Source organism: Lepidothrix coronata, unplaced genomic scaffold, assembly GCF_001604755.1.
Source record: "Lepidothrix coronata isolate B3197 unplaced genomic scaffold, Lepidothrix_coronata-1.0 Scaffold123, whole genome shotgun sequence".
Taxonomy (NCBI): domain Eukaryota; kingdom Metazoa; phylum Chordata; class Aves; order Passeriformes; family Pipridae; genus Lepidothrix; species Lepidothrix coronata.
Window position 1 is genome coordinate 2,082,480 of NW_016690303.1, and position 17,058 is coordinate 2,099,537.

At 41.7% G+C, this 17,058-nt stretch overlaps 1 long non-coding RNA gene across 1 annotated transcript; it reads right to left on the bottom strand.

Moving 5' to 3' along the window:
- Positions 1-1,354: 1,354 nt before the first annotated feature.
- Positions 1,355-16,723, bottom strand: LOC108502698. Its single transcript, XR_001876569.1, has 3 exons — positions 13,572-16,723; positions 8,352-8,449; positions 1,355-6,560 (listed from the first exon to the last, which is right to left on the bottom strand). It is a non-coding gene; the product is annotated as an uncharacterized LOC108502698 (long non-coding RNA).
- Positions 16,724-17,058: the final 335 nt, after the last annotated feature.

Below are 17,058 nucleotides of genomic sequence, written 5' to 3' on the forward strand. Positions count from 1 at the left end.
GAGGGTAGGCTTAGATTGGATAGGAGGAAGAAATTCTTTTCTGTGAGGGTGGTGAGGCACTGCAGAACAGGTTTCCCAGGGGAGCTATGGATGCCCCATCCCTGGAAGTGTTCAAGGCAAGGTTAGATTGGGATCTGAGCAACCTGGTTTAGTAGAAGGTATCCGTGCCCATGGCAGGGGGGTTGGAATCTAGATGATCTTTAAAGGTCCCTTGCAACCCAAACCATTTTATGACTTTATAACTCCAGTGCACAGAATTAGGAGTACCTCGAAGATACTGTAAAGCAAAAATAAAAACAGTGACTGCAAACAGACTATTCTGAAATTACATTTATTTCAGTTTGATGCTTAATTGCAAATCTGCAAAAGCAATCTTTGATCACTCACAGGTACTATGAATAAAAAAAGAATTCAGAACATATGTCCATTTCTAATTCCATCTGGAAAGGGAAACAGAAAGAGTGACTGGGGGTCACCACAAATTGTGGAGCGAAAAAGGGTAGCATAGGAAACTCCACTGTCTTCACTTTTACCTTCTCCATTCCTGATTACTGTGATAATGTAACATCATATTTAAGGGTTAATAACCTCACATGTGCAAGACCTGATCTGCTTGTTGAGGATGAAGTTCCATGCTTCAGCAAGGTCAGTCCAGCAGTGAGCTGCCACCCAAGAGGGGAAGATGCCACTTTGCTTCTTCCTCTCAATGCCAGCTGTGTGCTTCTGCCAGCTCTAGAGTTTACCCTTGCCCATGGGGAGCCAATCCAAGGTTCTTACCCACCAGAAACCCCTGGCTGCCCAACAGCTCACTGGTTGCCCAGTGGCCCAAACCAGCCCAGTGTGGGCTTAGACAAATAACTGCAGAGGACAGGTAGCAGGAGCAGCCCCTCTGGGACATGAAACCACAGCCAGGACAGTGGGAAACCATTCCTCAAATGCTTTGGCAGTGCTAGAGAATTCAGACCAAGGAAAAGAAAAGCCAACTTTCAAAACTGAGAGATGCTTCAGACATTGATGCCAACAGTTTCAGCAAGGACCATCAGAGAGCCAGCAGGGCCTTGCAGGGGGAGGAGAGGGGAAGGAACCACCCTATGCAAAGGAGAGAGACCCACCTTGGCTGCAGGCAGCCTGTCAGCTGGCCCCCACCACCAGTGCTTGTCAAAAAGGGAGATCACCCCGAAAGGTGTATTTAGCTCTATGTTGATTTGCTTATTAGGTCTGTCAAAAAAATTTGTCTGATGTTTCAGAAATGCCCATTTGTGATATTTTTTGAAACTCTTGTTCATTTTTTTCTCTTCATGTCAAAATACATAGTTTAAATCCATGAGCAGTTTCCTCTAAAAGAGGTGGCTTCTTTTCCTCTTGCCAGGTTTTATCCTATTGCTCAACAATCAAAGAAAGCAAGGATTAAACTCAAAAAGTATTCTTAAAAATCGAATTTATTGAAAAAAGTACAATTACCAAATCACATTGCTTCATTTTTTATTGTTTTAAACAGCACAGATAAAAATATGAAATCTTGTAGAGACTCTTCAGGGACTTCTGCTCAAATGACAGTTTCTCTTGTTAGTTATACTCAAATTCCTCTCTTCTTGGACTCCCTCAAACCACCAGCTCTACCTCTTATCTCTGGAATATGTTAAACTAAGAAAAAAGCATTATCTTGCTGACTTGGCATAAGAAGAGGGGGATTTCTCTCTTTGTTCTTAAGGGAATGCTTACTGAAATGAAAGGTTTTGGGTAGCTCAAGCTTACACACTCATAAATTTGATTCTTCTCTTACTGACATCTCCTTTTCCTATGAAAAGTTCAAAAGTTCAGTTAGCAACAATCTGATGTCTTAGCTCGCTGCACAAGCCTCTGGGTTATTTAATCAAGAAATTAGATATCTACAACGCATGGTAATACATTCATTGGACTCATTATTATGAACTGTTGCTAATAAACAAAAATGCCAACATATACTTATTTATGATTTTAATTATTTAAGGTATATATATAAGCAGCCTATCTGTAAGAAGTTAGAGGCAATCTCTAAGAGACTTCCTGCTGCTGTGCTGCCAGTGTCTCGGAGCAACTGTGGCCATTCTGAATTAAATAAATAATTTACCCTGGAAGATTTCATTGAGTGCCAGACACAAGCATCACGGCTGGATGGAAATAAATCACTGCCAGCAGCAAGCCAGTACTCCTTCCTAGAATCTACAGAAAACTGCTATTTCCCTACAGGAACATTTTGCATAACCATTCTGCACAGTTTAATTGATCTCTGCCATAGCATCGTAGTAAAACTCCCTCCATTTCTACATATTTAAAGACAGTACTTCATGTTCTTTTGATTTCATTCTTCCCATATCTGGCTGGTTTTTTGCATCAGTTGTACAGCTTCTTGTATAGAATCATAATTTTAAAAATTTATTTATTTAAAATCTTCCTCAATACCACCTCATTATGTTGCTGACCCAAATCCATCCTTTAAAGTTGGCATATTACTGCTCTGAATCTACAATCATCCCCTACTTTTGCTTTTCACCATATTCCTATCAAACTCAAGTTACTTCCTTCTCTACCAACCTCCTTTTATCAGCACACATAAACTCAGCTTTTAATGTTTATCATTTGCTGCACTACACTGCTATTTAAGCATTTTCATAACTGAAGACAAAAATGAGGAAAATTCCTACTTTGTACTGTGATGTCAATCTATTTTAAAATCTATTGCAAGATCCCACAATAAATATTATGGTGTGACTTCAATACCTGACAGCAGGGTAAACATCAGCAAATTTTCATGGCCAATCACAGGCATCTCAATTATTTGAATACTCTCTCAGTTAGCAAAAGGGCAGCCTGACTTACTGTATGGTCAATGTCTTTCTACGCACTAATGATTTTAGAAAATATAGACAGGATAAAGAAAGTCCTTGGGTGCTGCTTCATAGAAAATTTCTCTGTACATTTTGGTGTTGAAAATTAAGGATGTGAAGTGATTGTCCCTGTTCAGAACAGCTCAGGCATTTTGGGGGTCTATGCTCATCACTACCTGCCCCATGCACTGGAACCAAAAAGTGAGCTCCTGGTCTCCCTGCCAGGTCAGTTTTCAGTTGCTATTCTCCAGTCTTTCAAAGAATTTGTTTTATCTTGCAAAGTTTGGCAGTCAGCATATAACACTTCTAACGTAAAAAACATACCGATACTTCAAGAAAAAGCCAACCACCTGGACAGAGTTGCTCCACTGAGGAAACAATAAAGGAAACGCATTCTTCTCTGCATACAGAGAAGAATTTATCCTAAAGTACATAACTTCCGAAGTGCAACCGGTGTTTCACAGCTCCCAAAACTCTGCTCGACCACCTACCCACTTTTTGGCCAAGTGGCTGACCCAGAAAACCAGAAGAGAAACGGCAGCCACTGCAGGGATGAAGAGGCAAGCAAGCACAGCTTGCAAACCGGCACACCACCTCGTGGGAAGGAGTCACTCACTGGGCACAAAGAGGGTCAGCCGCAGCTTGCCCTGGAATGGAGATGCAATGGGGGTCGGACCACAGAGGTCACAAGAAGAAAAGACAGGAAAGAAAGAGCACATCAAGGGAAAGAATTTTCTACTTCTTCCGCAGTTAACTCACCTAAATTTCATGCCTCCTCCTGGTTCCCCAGTTTCCAAAAATAACCTATACAAAGACAAGAACTGCAGAGGCAGAGAGCCTTAGAAGAGCTCCAGTTGGAAAATACAAAAAGGTGGCAAGGGAATTTATAACAAAAAAAAAAAAAAGACATGTTCTTTTTGGAAAAGAACATCTTTTAGCATGGAGGCATATCAGCAGGGATGTAGGTCTATAGCTGGAACCAGCATCTGTGGGTTCTCAGGTGCTGGGGCTGGTGAGGCTGGGAGGTTGTTGAGTCTCTCCCCACGAGGCTGGCAATGCTTGGGTTGGTCTTGGTCCTTCCTGGCCTTATGTGCTGCAGCTCAACAAATGGTTCCTCTTTAGGGAACCCCACATTTTGTGTATCTGGTACCAGAAGATGTGTGACATTTTCCCTTAAAAGTAAAGGCACCTTAATGTGGAAAACACCTCTTAATGACTAAGAGAGTCAACAGCAAATATTCGAACCCAAAGAATTCAGTTCCTCCCACATCAAAGCAACCTCTCAGAAAACTGATTATAGGCAAACTAAAAAAACAACTAGTGTACCTATCAAAAGTAATTGTTTTGCTGCTGGAAAAGAACTAAAGACTCACAGGGCCTGAAACTGAGGGTTAAATTTGATTCCTCATTGCTGGACTGGACACTGGGATGAGAGAAGGAAAAAACTCTCCTCCTGTCTTGCAGAAATGGCTGTCCTGTTCACATGGCATTGTGGGAAGAGTGATTTATCTCTAACATCTGAGAAGTAAATTCAGGTACAGGTTGAGAGATTTAGGGTTACACAAACATCAGCTCTCATAATTTCTACATCAAGCTGGCTTCGATTTCAGGTGTATTACAGTACCCCAAGGCCACATGCAATTTTTTGCTTCTGCTTTTCAGCACTGATCAAAATAAGCAAGTACCAACACATTTCTGCATAACTACAGTGAGATACAGGAATGTCCCTACTCACTCCATCAAAAGTGGCAAGACTGTGGTCATTGTCAAAAGATCTGTTTTCACCAACATTTCCTTCTTGTGCCTCTTCATTACTTGCTTTCTCTATAGTAGGAAAAATTATTACAGTCTCCAGATAAGCTCATGTCCCCATGCTTTTACCATGAAATACTACCACACACTGCAGAGAATCTCAGACAAAAGTGCCCAGAGAACCATTCCCCTTCTTGTATAACAAACCCACTGTTTTGAATGCACATTTCTCCACCTCTGCACATATTCATTATCTCCTCACTGCATTTCAGTAATGACATTCTAAAAAGTCTGGAGAAAATTGGTAGCTGGGTCTGAGGAGGAAATCCAGACTGATGCTCCAAGCTCAGCCCTTGGGTGTTGCACAGCCACCGTGGTGGTGAGCCAGGGTGCGAGCCTCAGCCCCGATGGGCAGCCTCAAGCCTCCTGCCTGCTGGCAGGAAGATACATGACGTGGCTGAGAAGTCCTAGGGGAAAAAGGGCCATGGAAAACACATACTGGTACCACTGCCCACGAAACTCCCTGTTTCAGAGAAAGGATGTTTCTCACGTTGGTGGTTCTGGAAAAAAGATTAAAAATATAATGCAAATACAGCCCAAGTGTTCAGAAAAGAGGAAGCAGAAATGGCAGAAATGATTTGGAAGTTTGGAGACAGGGTTTAAAATCTCTTAATTTCTGATCTTCTTCTTCTCTTTCATGCTTAAGTAACCATTTTCAAATGGCACAGCTAGCAATGCCCATGACTTGTTCTGCAGCAATCTTCTTCAGCCTCCTATCATGATGAAAGTCACCACAATCTGAGAAAACATCTCCTGGGAAGTGATGGCACTAAGTGGGCCAAACCATGCCTCCTTCAGAGAAACAGCAAAGCCGTTGAGGGAGCAGCACTTTTAGGAGTGAAGTTTAGGAGAGTGGGAAGAAGACAGCTTCACACAGCCTTAGCTGCTTTTCCCAGCAGAGCAGAGATTGAGAAGGAAAAACACCACAGGCCTCTCATCTTCTCTGGCTTGCCACAAAAGAGGGGTGTATTTTTCAGCAGGATCCTGTGAGTCTGACACCGAACTTAGCTCAAGTGACATGAAATGGTAATGTTTAGGAACAAGGTAGGTGGAGAGGAGGAGGAAAGAAGACATTCATTATTTGATGTAGAATTCATTCAAAAGCTTCTTTTCACAGCCAGAACAAAAATTTCCATTCAGCTCTTTATTTCTGGTAGCCTAGATAGCTTGAATAACTGGAAGAGGGATCTAGAGGGAGTCCTTATCTCTGCCTGCATGGCAAGAGCCCTTCCTCAGATACCTTCAGAGAGAAGTGGTCATATTTTTATAACTGTCAGTCTTCAAATGTAGAATGGGCAGTTGTTCTTGGGGATATTCATACTGGCTTTAGACTTCCAGCCATGGTGCACAGAAGAGATCTGCCTCCAAAACCCATTCCACACATTCTGGTGCCTGCAGAAGCCTCCCAGTGTGGCCCTAGTGCTCCTCACAAACCTCCACATCAAGAAGGTCTTGATGCTATAAACTTAGCAGCTACTATTTAAAATTGGTTGGACCAGGGTATGAAATTCATCCATGTATTTTATGTATTTTTTCTTCTTCATGTCAATCAGAATTCTCCTCCCCTTATGTCTTCTTCTATTTCATGTATTTTAATTTTCTTGCTCTATTTTTTTTTTGGTTTGGCTTGGTTTTGTCTACATTACATCTGAAAAACAACTTTTCCCTCATAGGCACCAAAGCAACATCTCTTTCCTGTGTTATGCTCTTCCCAGCCCCTGTTGTTTCTCTGATCGCCCTTCTACCTTTGCTGTGTTTTCTCACTCTTCCCATCCTTCATTTCTCTCCTCCTTTTCTTCTTTCTTTGATGTTCCTCTTCATCCTTCCTGCCAAACTGAATGAGGTGCTCCCCTGGGAAGGTGCTTACAAATAGCAGCTGGCCTGTTAGGAAGGTTATATCAGGTTGGGACACCTACACAGAAATCTTTCACCTCCCTTACTGTGTTGTTGGCTGGAGTGATTCCTTCTCTTCATTCAGGGTTGCATGCACAGTTCCTTTGTCAAAAGTCAGGAAAATAAAGGTACCACATAGTTTGGGTAGCATATGCTAGTATTAAATGAGCTACATCTGCTTTCTTGTTTTGGGGAGCTGTGCAGAAATCAGCAGCCACAACAACAAAAAAATTGGGAGAGTGTCAAGTGCAGCATTAACAAGAGACCTAAGCTTACCAGTGCTGCTCTCCCTAAGAAAAAGATGCTTTAAAAATGACACTTTCTTACTTTGCAGCTCTGCTACCTTGAGGGTGAAATCCCCCCCTTTGTGGGATGCCAAGACAGCATCATTTCATCATTTTAATGCTATTTATTCCCTTAGAAAAGATTTACCCACATTGCACTGGTCTCCTTAAGAGGGACAAATTTCCTCCAAGTAGAATCTCAAAGACAGGGTTTCCACTGCAATGGAACCAAGCCTTTTTTTTAAGAAAAAATATATTCCTGCTGCAACTTAAAACAAACAAACAAGCAACCTCCCCCCAAAGCAAACAAGCAAAAAAAACCACACCCAAAAAAAAACAAAGAAAGGAAGTAAAGAATACAGACTAAGAGAGACATGAATTTTATTCCCCCTCTCCTCTTGCACAGCAACTTCCAACTGCAGAGCTATATTCTTCCCCTAGTTAGAGAAACCTTGCTGAAATCTATAGAGTAGATCCACTGATATTTTCTGGCTGCTTTGACTATTTTAGCAATGCAAAGCAGCTGTAAATCCAGTTCAACTTGACATTTCTGTCAGCTTTACCATGCCACATTAGCACTGCTGTTAGCCTCAGAAATACCAACATCTGGAGGTTCCCCTGCTGTCCAGTCTGACTTTTAACCTTGCATATCTGCAATTCATCCCCCCATCAGCACAGCTGGCAGGATCAGCCTGAGGTAGTTCTTTACCCTGAGCAAAATACATCTGTCACAATCCCCCATCCTACATTTCTGCAGTCAACCAAGCAGATCAAACAAAATTCATATAATGACCAGCTCTCAGTTACTCCCTGGCTGATTTCCGGGTTGTTCTGGAGGGTGACTCCTGACCCTGACTGGGAGCAGGTGCCTTTCTACTGCAGGTCTGTGAATCCAAGTTGGCTGGCAAAACAAAATACACTGTTTCCTTGTACTTTTATATTTCTTTAGATGTCAGGAAACAGAGCTAAAAGTCTTGTTTCCTGCTCCTCAGCCAGAGGAGGTGAGGAAACTGGATGTAGATGTAGAGAAAGGCAGAAAGATCAAAAAGATCAAGGAAAATAATAATAATAATAATAAAACACCAAAGAAGCAAAAACCAACCAACCACTGCTTCACTTTGCTCTGTAAAGCAGTACATCTTGGAAACAACATGCCCCCCCACCCCCATTCCAAGTCTTTCTCTCCAGGGACATACAGCTGTCTCAGGAATTAATAGCATTTTCTTGCAACATTCAAGTGCTGCTGCACTTACAGTCTTGTAAAAAAACCTTAACAGCCTCTTCATTTGCTTTTTGCCTGAGAAAACCTTATGTAAAAAAGAATCAGAGAGCACTGGGGGGGGGGAGAAGAGTGGCAGGTGTATTCGTGTCAGTTTGATTTTCTGAGAACAAAGGCTTTATTTATACATAAATAAATAAACGGGAAATATTTTGGCATGTTTTATTTTCCCCCAGCTCACTCCCAACCCCTCACTCTGAACGCATTAATACATACACCTTCAGCACAGTCAGGCTCTTCGTGTTGCCATGGAACTGAAACCTTTGCAGTTTGGATGGTGATGTACGCCAGGAAGCATACTGTTCTTACACTTCCTATAACAGAAGCAAAATCACTGCATAGCATTAACTCCCTTAGTATTTAAGGCATTCAGTGTCTTTCTTGCCTGCTCGTCTTCACACAGTTTGCGTTTTCTATCTTACCACACGCAAAGGAAACACATTTGACACAGCTGTTCTCGTTTTCATGAAGTCAATAGCCCACATGCTGAGCATATTATAGAAGGTCCACAAGACTATGGTCTTCCTCTTTTTAATAAGAGGCTGTTTGCAGGCATGCAGCAGCTGAGACAAGGGCTGCAGAAAGCATATGGATATGAAATATATGTGGATACAGAAAAGTATTATATTTCAAGATAGCACTTAAGCAGATTTTCTGAAACCTCGTTAACATATTTATTGCTAAAGCTCTTGACGCTCCTTCTGAATATTCTTTTCTACTCATTTGACTGGACAAGTTACAGCATAAAGCCCCTGCAGCAGGCACCAAATCTTTCAACACCTTTTTTTCATAGCTTAGGCTGGTGGGCTATCAGTGCTGAGCATAGCTTTGGGCACTTCAGTTAGAGAAAAAAATAGTCAGTACAATTCTGTGTCATCCTAAAGATTTAGCCTGCAGTGATTATCTTCAGCAGATCTGAGCCTTTTGCCAAATCTTCTGAAAATGCCTGTACACAAATTGCAAATACATAGATTTTTATGTTCAAAGCAAAAACTGGGTACACAAATATCCAAGTTCATTATAAAAAGATTACCATAGTAAATAAATAAATAAATTAACAAATAGTCATCCATGTACATAAACACTGGATCTGTACCTGCAGAAACAGCTGGAAGCTAGTCCATGGTCTGAAGCCAACTTTTGTCCCAAGTTAAATATTTGCATAGTATTAGGCTTAAAATTAAAGCATTTGCTGAAGAAACTTGCTGACTTGTATATATGAAAAAACAAGAGGGAATTTACTGTCCCTGCACACTGGGGCAGATTCTTGGGATGCCTTCTCCTTCCCATGAATTCCTGGACAGCAGAGAGACAGATAGACTACCGACCAGGGAATTCCCCTTTTGGTTTCCGGAGGATTTTGTGTGCAGGCTGGACAGAGAGGCAATAACCCAGGTAGTGATTTTATGAACGCAGTATTTGTTGCTTTAGTGCCTGCCCCTCGACCACCTGGTAACACTCCTTCCTTTTAGTGTTGTCTCCAGCACAGAAAAGACCCATTCACCCAGTGCCTCCATCCTGTGCCACTCCTGGCTCCCAGTTCCTGGTGGCTGGGCCAGCATGCTGGCCACTGGCAAGCTCCAGCCACTCACTGCCCTGGGGATGTAGGCCGGGGGCTGCTCATAGAGGAGCTTTCTGAGACAGGATTGGCCTCTGGCACCCCCCTACTTGCCAGCATAAAACACAAAAGCACTGCTGTCTCTCTGTCTGTCTGTCTGGGCCAGAGCAAAGTGGCTGGTCCCCTGTTCCCAGGTATTAACGGGTGCACATGAGACTGTGTGAGTGCCTGTGCTTTCAGATTCCCTCTTCTGCCCTCCACTGAGGGAAGAGCTGTGCTGGCAGCATAAGTTCCCTCCCCTCCCTTCATTGTCAGCAAGCGTCTGACAGTCACACGTCCCCATTGCTGAGTCCAGTACCTCAGGTTTACGAAAGGCTCTCACCATCAGTTTTCTAGTTACAGGAAAATGTATATTGTGCTGTGATGAAAGGCCAGTGCAATGTCAAGGGCATTAAAAGGACTCCAGGGACTGATTAGAGTCAAAAAGGAAAGGATTTATGATGGTTAATAAAGTTAAATCTGCCAGGGTCCTACTTATTCTTTCCAACTGCAGGTAACCAGATCTTATAGAAAAAATTATTGAAGTGTTGCAAGTTTTTACCGTCTCCTTTGAAAGAAAACCTTTGTTTTGCTGTGAAGCACCTGGTCAGGTGAGAGAGGAAGAGGAGACATCACCTGCCCTGTGCCTTGGGTGAACAGAAAAGACCTTGGTACCAACCAAGAATGTCACCTGAACAGTCCCCAGTGGGTCCCTACCACACCTGCAACACCAGCCTCTGGTCGGCGACTGGGACAGGGATAGGACATTCACACACCATGGAGCACCAGCCTGTGCCTCAGCAAGGGACATCGGCAGAGAGGGAAGAAAAGCTTCTCCCTCTGTCAGCACTGCACGTCAACATGGGAAAAGGACAGAGCAAAGAAGGAAGCTCTTGCCTCTCATTCCCAGTCTGGTGTCACATATGCACCTTCTGCTGAAGAATGAAATCTAATTGGATACCATAGGACTGCTCTGAAACTTGATTTAAATGCCTTATAATCTAACGTGCCCAGAAGTTAACATAATTTTACAAAACACCGGAACAGGTTGCCGAGAGCAGCTGTGGATGTCCCATCACTGGAAATGTTCAAGGCCAGGCTGGATGGTGCTCTGAGCAACCTGGTTGAGTGGAAAGTGTCCCTTCCCATGGCAGGGAGGTTGGAACTAGATGATCTCTAAAGGTCCCTTCTAACCCAAGCCATTCTATGATTCTGAGACATTAACGATGTTCCACATTGAAATAATAACACTGAGAGAAGGCAAAGCAAGGTGGAGGGCCAAATCTTCAAAAACCTATTGGGAATTTTGTATCCATATCTAAATTACATGCACTTTATTGGATCTCAAGTTTTCATTTTTCTACCGCTTAATAATCACAAATAGGTTATATATACCCTTTCCATTTTGTCATTCTTTCACTATATTACATCAAATTTAATTTCCTGTGGAAGTGTGTAATCTTTTCAGCTGTCACTGTCTCAGAAGCTTTTCTGTAATAAGCAGAGCCCTGTCCTCTGGCAGGTCGATCTTTTATGAGCTGTGCTCCTGTAGATTAGTTTCCTGAAATGTTTGCAATGCTATATGAGAAATGGCAAAAGAGGAAAACCAAAATAACACCCAAAAGGAAACACAAACATGAAAACCTTCACTTCCTTCTGACTGCTGTGTTCACTGGTCAAAGGAAATTTCATTTTGATTTGGGTAGATGGCAAATCCTTGAAGGTTATTACTGTGTATCAGAAACTTCACAAGGTGCGAGACACAGCATCCCTTGCCCTACAGTTTATTAAGAGCACAGCTGCGAGATGGCCACTTGTTCTTTGTGCCTAGGGAACATGGAGATCTGCAAGCAGTCACCATTCTGACAGGCACCTCTCCCCACCACCTGCCCTCAGCTCTCTGAGAGGTCCTCTCCACAGGCAAAAAGCTGCATTCCACCAGAAAAATGAAAATGTCAACCAAGATGCATTCATGCTTTTCATACCTGTGATGGCAGAAAAGCAGACCAGCTGGTCCGCTGGGTCCCTTCCAGACCTCTGCCCCTGCAGGACATGAAACTCATCCTCTTCAAACCAGTTTTCTTTTACCAATGCTCACACACCCGCCAAAACAACTTCTTTACAGAAACACACACCAAAAAATAATTCTGAATCTTTAAAAATTAATCAACTCACAAGAAACAGGAGCAAGAGAGATTCTTAATCCTATATCCCTCCTGAAAAGGTGCTTAGATAGGGATGACAGAGGAGACATCTGAACAAATACAAAAGGTCTGCAAAGGGTCACATTAATGATATTTGGCCAGCACAGACTACTGAGGGTGGATACAAAGGCATGCTAGAACCCCTGTTAGCATAAGCACATGCAAAGCTCTCTCACTTCAGTGTCGCCTCTGGGAGCTTCTCTTCAAACTGTCCAGCCAGATTTGGAAACCTTTGTCATCCAGCACAGGTTACCCAAGTTGTGAACTGCTCTCCCAAAGCACACTACATCGATCAGTGAAGCATGATCTTTCTCCTCCTGCTCCCTGTAAGACTTTTATCTTGCTTTCCCTCTCTCAGATCACAGCTGTAGGAGCAGATCATCCATATTTCTGACAAACATTGTCTTCAAAATTGCATCTAAAAATACAATGTGTTAAACGCAGATATATACTTTTGGAGCAAACAGTCATGTCCCCTCATCACTTTTTAACTTTGGAAGTTAGACAAGTATTTCAATAATTGAGCCCTCTTCTGGTTATTTTGTCTATCCATTTCCTTGTAATTCTGTTTTACGTTTGTATCTTTAATACTTAATCTCTAAGAAATGGCTAATCGGTAAAAAGAAATCCATGCAGAGAACATTACTTTAACAGTAGTCTCAGGTGTTACGTGGAGTGCAATCCAACTCCCATCAGCATGAAAAAACTTTTTTTCCACCAGCTTCAGTGGGAGTTGCACTGGGGCCATAAATCAGATGAAGATGCTCCACACTAATGGCTATGTGGTGTGCTATGAACTGCTTTAGAACATAAAACAATGATGTACCCACTCTCATAATAACATTTTGCCATGGTTTAAAAGGACCTGAGTGTGTGTCAACAATTTCAAGCCAGAACAGTAGAAAAGAAAAACATGCCAGCTATCAGTGACTTTAGATTTTTGGCCTCGTAGGCCATAAACCGAACAGCCTCACTTAACCAGATGTGGATCTCAGTCTCTATTTTCCTACACAGGGTGAGGAAAAAAGGCTCAATATATGGATTTAATTCCTATTGAAATCTTGGTCAAATATGGTGGGTGATGTAAAGATAAACATCAAGGGAATAACTGCCATCATCTGGCTGAGTTTGGTAAAACTGAGTTAATTTACACTTCTTTAGGGATTCACTGGTGTGTGAAATTAATCTAATTCAGACTGACCATAAACTGAAAATGGAATGAAGGAGGAAAGCAATTAAAGACCCTTCCTAAACACAAAAAACAGTACTGCTGTAAGCACAGCAAAACAGTTAAAGTATAGATCCATTCACGCTATTGTTACCACCCCCTTCTGCTTGAGGAAGAGAATAATCTTCTCTGTATCTACATATCATCACTGTACCAGTATAACTTCATCCAAAGGAAACATCGGTAGAATGTTTCTACCAATATCTGTAAACAAATACATGTTGAAACAGTTCACTCTTTTGCGTACAGACCAGGCCTAACAGATAAACATCTGCTGGAACAGCTCAGTGTAACTGATTGTACATGTGGCTTAACATTTACTTCAATGACTTTTAGCACCTTCATGTTATTGTTTCTGTGTTGTTCCAACAAGCGATGGTTAATGTAAGATGCAGACGTTCACATACCGTATACTTATGAACAACTGGTTCCCAGAGATGTGGCAGTGATAACATTGTCATTGTACGATTCAGAGTAGCTCACTGTAGATCACATGTCAGAAGAAGGTCCCACCTGAAAAGATAACAAATCCAGATAGTAAGTTTATCATATTCAGAGGTTTACATCAAGCTCTGCTAATACATTTGGGCATTTTCAGATATTCCTCCTGTGCATTAACAGGGTCTGTGCTCTTTCCAGGCTCACAGAAGACATTTTGCCATTCACACTGGCAAGCAAAAGCGCCCTGATGTAACCAAACTACTTTGGCCCACTGCTCCAGACCAGATTTCAGGCATGCTATCAAAAGCAGTGAAAACTAGTTTTCAATGATAAAGCAGAAGCTGTTACTGTCTGGTTGACAGATACAGAATTTCAGATTTCCCATTTGTCAAGTCCTTGGAAAGCATGTAATTCCTTTCACCAGTGCGTTGCCAGTTTGGTTTTACCTTTCCTTTTTTTTTTCTTTTTTTTTTTTTTTCCCCTTAACATTGAAAATCACTGGTTTGGAAGAAGAAGCAACACTGGAGCTCTCTTGTGAACTATTCCCTTGAAATCAAGGGGTCTTAAGAAAGCAGTGACTACAATCACCTTATTTATAATCATTTGATAATTTCAAATCACTTGCTGAGTGAGTTTGGTTTTAAATATTTTGGTAGGTAACCAATATAGATACGGAAAATGAGTTTGTACTAGCAGCATTGTCTCCAATGACAAGACGCACTGCAGCAAACAAACGAACCTTCCAGTTTAAGAGTTGAAAAAGTTTTTTCTTAGTAAAACTATAGGCAAAATCACAACTGATTGAAAGAAATGTAGGTTCAGGTAACCTAAAACTCTACAGCATTACATACAGAAAACTCGTTTGGACTGTGCATCCCCATAAATAAGTGTTTGAAATAAGAATTAAGAAACTCTTACTTGTTAATTGTATTGACTCATGCTGCGAAGCACGAGGATGTAGATGAAGTTGTAAAACACAGCTATTGATACAAAAGTCAGATTAGTTGTGTTCTCTTGATTTTGAAAATGTGAGTAATACGACTTACAGAATACTCAGAAATATACCAACACATGCAGGTACAGACACACCCACAGAGATAAAAAGTCATGTAAGAGATAAAGCTGGGGGCCTTATCTTTTTCAGTCAAGCCTCCCCAAACAGAAGCTGATCTTCCTGCTGCTCTACAAGCTGCACTTCATCCTATGATGGGGTTTTCAAGAGGAAAGTCTAGTAAATAACAAAGAATTTTCAAGAAATTATGGTTTCAGATTTTAGCCACAGTTTAAATTTTTTAAATTACTCTAATGCTTCTTTGACTCTTTGTACCTCCAAAGAGGCTTGGCTCTTGCCTTTATTAAGCTTCACTGACCAGCCACAACACCCTGCTGTTCACTAGCACCATGTACATCTTCATTTGCTGCCACCTAAGCAAGTCAGTGTCTCCTATACTCTGTATTTCATCTTCAGTAACAAGTGTAAAACCATGTAAGACTAAGTTACACAGCACATACTCCACGGTACAAAACAACAACAAAAAACTATGAGTGAAGGGTGCACTGCCCATAGGTATGATGCTAAAATGTAATATCTAATGTTTGCCTGCTCTGAAACAGTATAAATACAAGTAGACAAACACAATCAGAATAGAGTAGCACACATATGTTTCAGGATACCCATACTTAAATGCCAGACACTGAGGTGAGTTGCTGAGCAAAAGCATGGGACCTAGCAGTAGTGAGGAAAACAGTGGAGCAGTGACTGCCAGCAGTGCCCAGAGGCAGCTCTGGTTGGCAGAAGGCACAGGGCTCTGCCATACTCCATTGCCAGGATTTCATCTGCACTCCCTTTCATCGGGAAGAGCCCGGTCCCTCCCTGTCGGAATAGGCTGGCTGAGGATGAGGCACTGTCTCATTCATTCACTTGCCTTCATCCTGTAACTGCAGCAGGAGTTCCTTCTCTTTCACTGACAGCCACCTCTGACTGCTCAAGCAACAGATGGTCACCGGGAAACTCATGGAGGTCTGATGTGTGTGAATCCAGTGTTGGTTGACACAGGGAAGATGGAGCAAAAGAAGGATGGCAGGGCTGCACCACAGGATGGGCTGGGGACCGTGTCAGATAGATCTGTTCTATTGAACTGTGTAAATTCTGTTTCCTAATAACTCTGTTTTACCTACAAAAGCAATTTGTTTTCAACCCATTGAAGGCTTAGAAAGAAACTTCCTTCCCAGGGAAATCATTTGTAGTGTCCTCTCCACAGAAGGATAAACATGGCCAACTGTCTTCAACAGAAAAATCCAGTAAGATGTGCAACACATTCTTTTTCTCTTGTAGATTTATTTGGAGTAATTTAATTAATCTACTGCTAATGACTGCACCTAATCATTTACCTTGCAAACTACCAGAACTTTTCAGTGAATAATTTATTTAAACATTTTTCCTTCTTTTTTTCTTGCTGCCTGTTAACAGTACTATTGGAAAACAAATGCTGTCATGAATACTTTCATTTTGAAGTCCTAAATCACCCCATGAACTGAAAAGAATGACCACCAAGGAGCTACATAATGAACAGAAATATACAGCAACACATGGAACCAAGTGAAACACAGTCTTTCATCTCTAGTGAATCAGTCCAAACCTAATTCACATCAGTAGCTGTCACCAGCTACCATTGGCTTCTTGCTGTTCAGTGTCCTGCAGGAAATTAGTTTGTAATTCTCTATCTGATTCCATTTTTCTCATATTGCTTCACTGAGTGTTTATCCTCTTCCTTGGTCAGGTCAAAGCCATGGTCTAGATTTTCAAGGTCACAAGTCATGCCCCATTTCAGAGCTTTACTGCCCCTCTGCTCACAGTTGAGATGGAGAGATCTCAGAGATCATATAGGAGAAAGCCAAAACTGCTCAAAACAAACCACTTCTGGTGGAGCAGGAAGCATTAAGGAGCAACTGATAAGAGCTGATATAATTACTCACGACCCTGACAAATTTCAAGATCTTTCTGGCAGAGACTTCCTAGTGCCTTATCTTTGGTGAAAAACAAACACTAAAGTCCCAAAAATACACTTAAAAATCACAAGTCCTAGGAGCACCTGTTTAAGGCAAAGGTAAAGTCATTCTAGGTGAAACAGAAGCATGGAAGCTGTTGTGAAATCTGAAAATGAAAATTATATGGGAGGTATTTAAGGATGTGGTTCTGGAAATTATGGAAATAATTAGTGTTAACAGGAGTACATTGGGGACCCAGCACTTAAAATCTTAGTGGGAGAAAGACTGGGAACTAAACATACAAATCAATATAGTCTCTACAGAAAGAGAGAATGGTAAGAAAATACACACAGTTCCTGTCCAAACCATTCATTTTCTATAGCTAGACAGTGGTAATCTCCAGCGCTATCATATAAGACCTTCATTTTCAAAAGCAATGTCTTAAGGAAATGCAGTATTACGCAT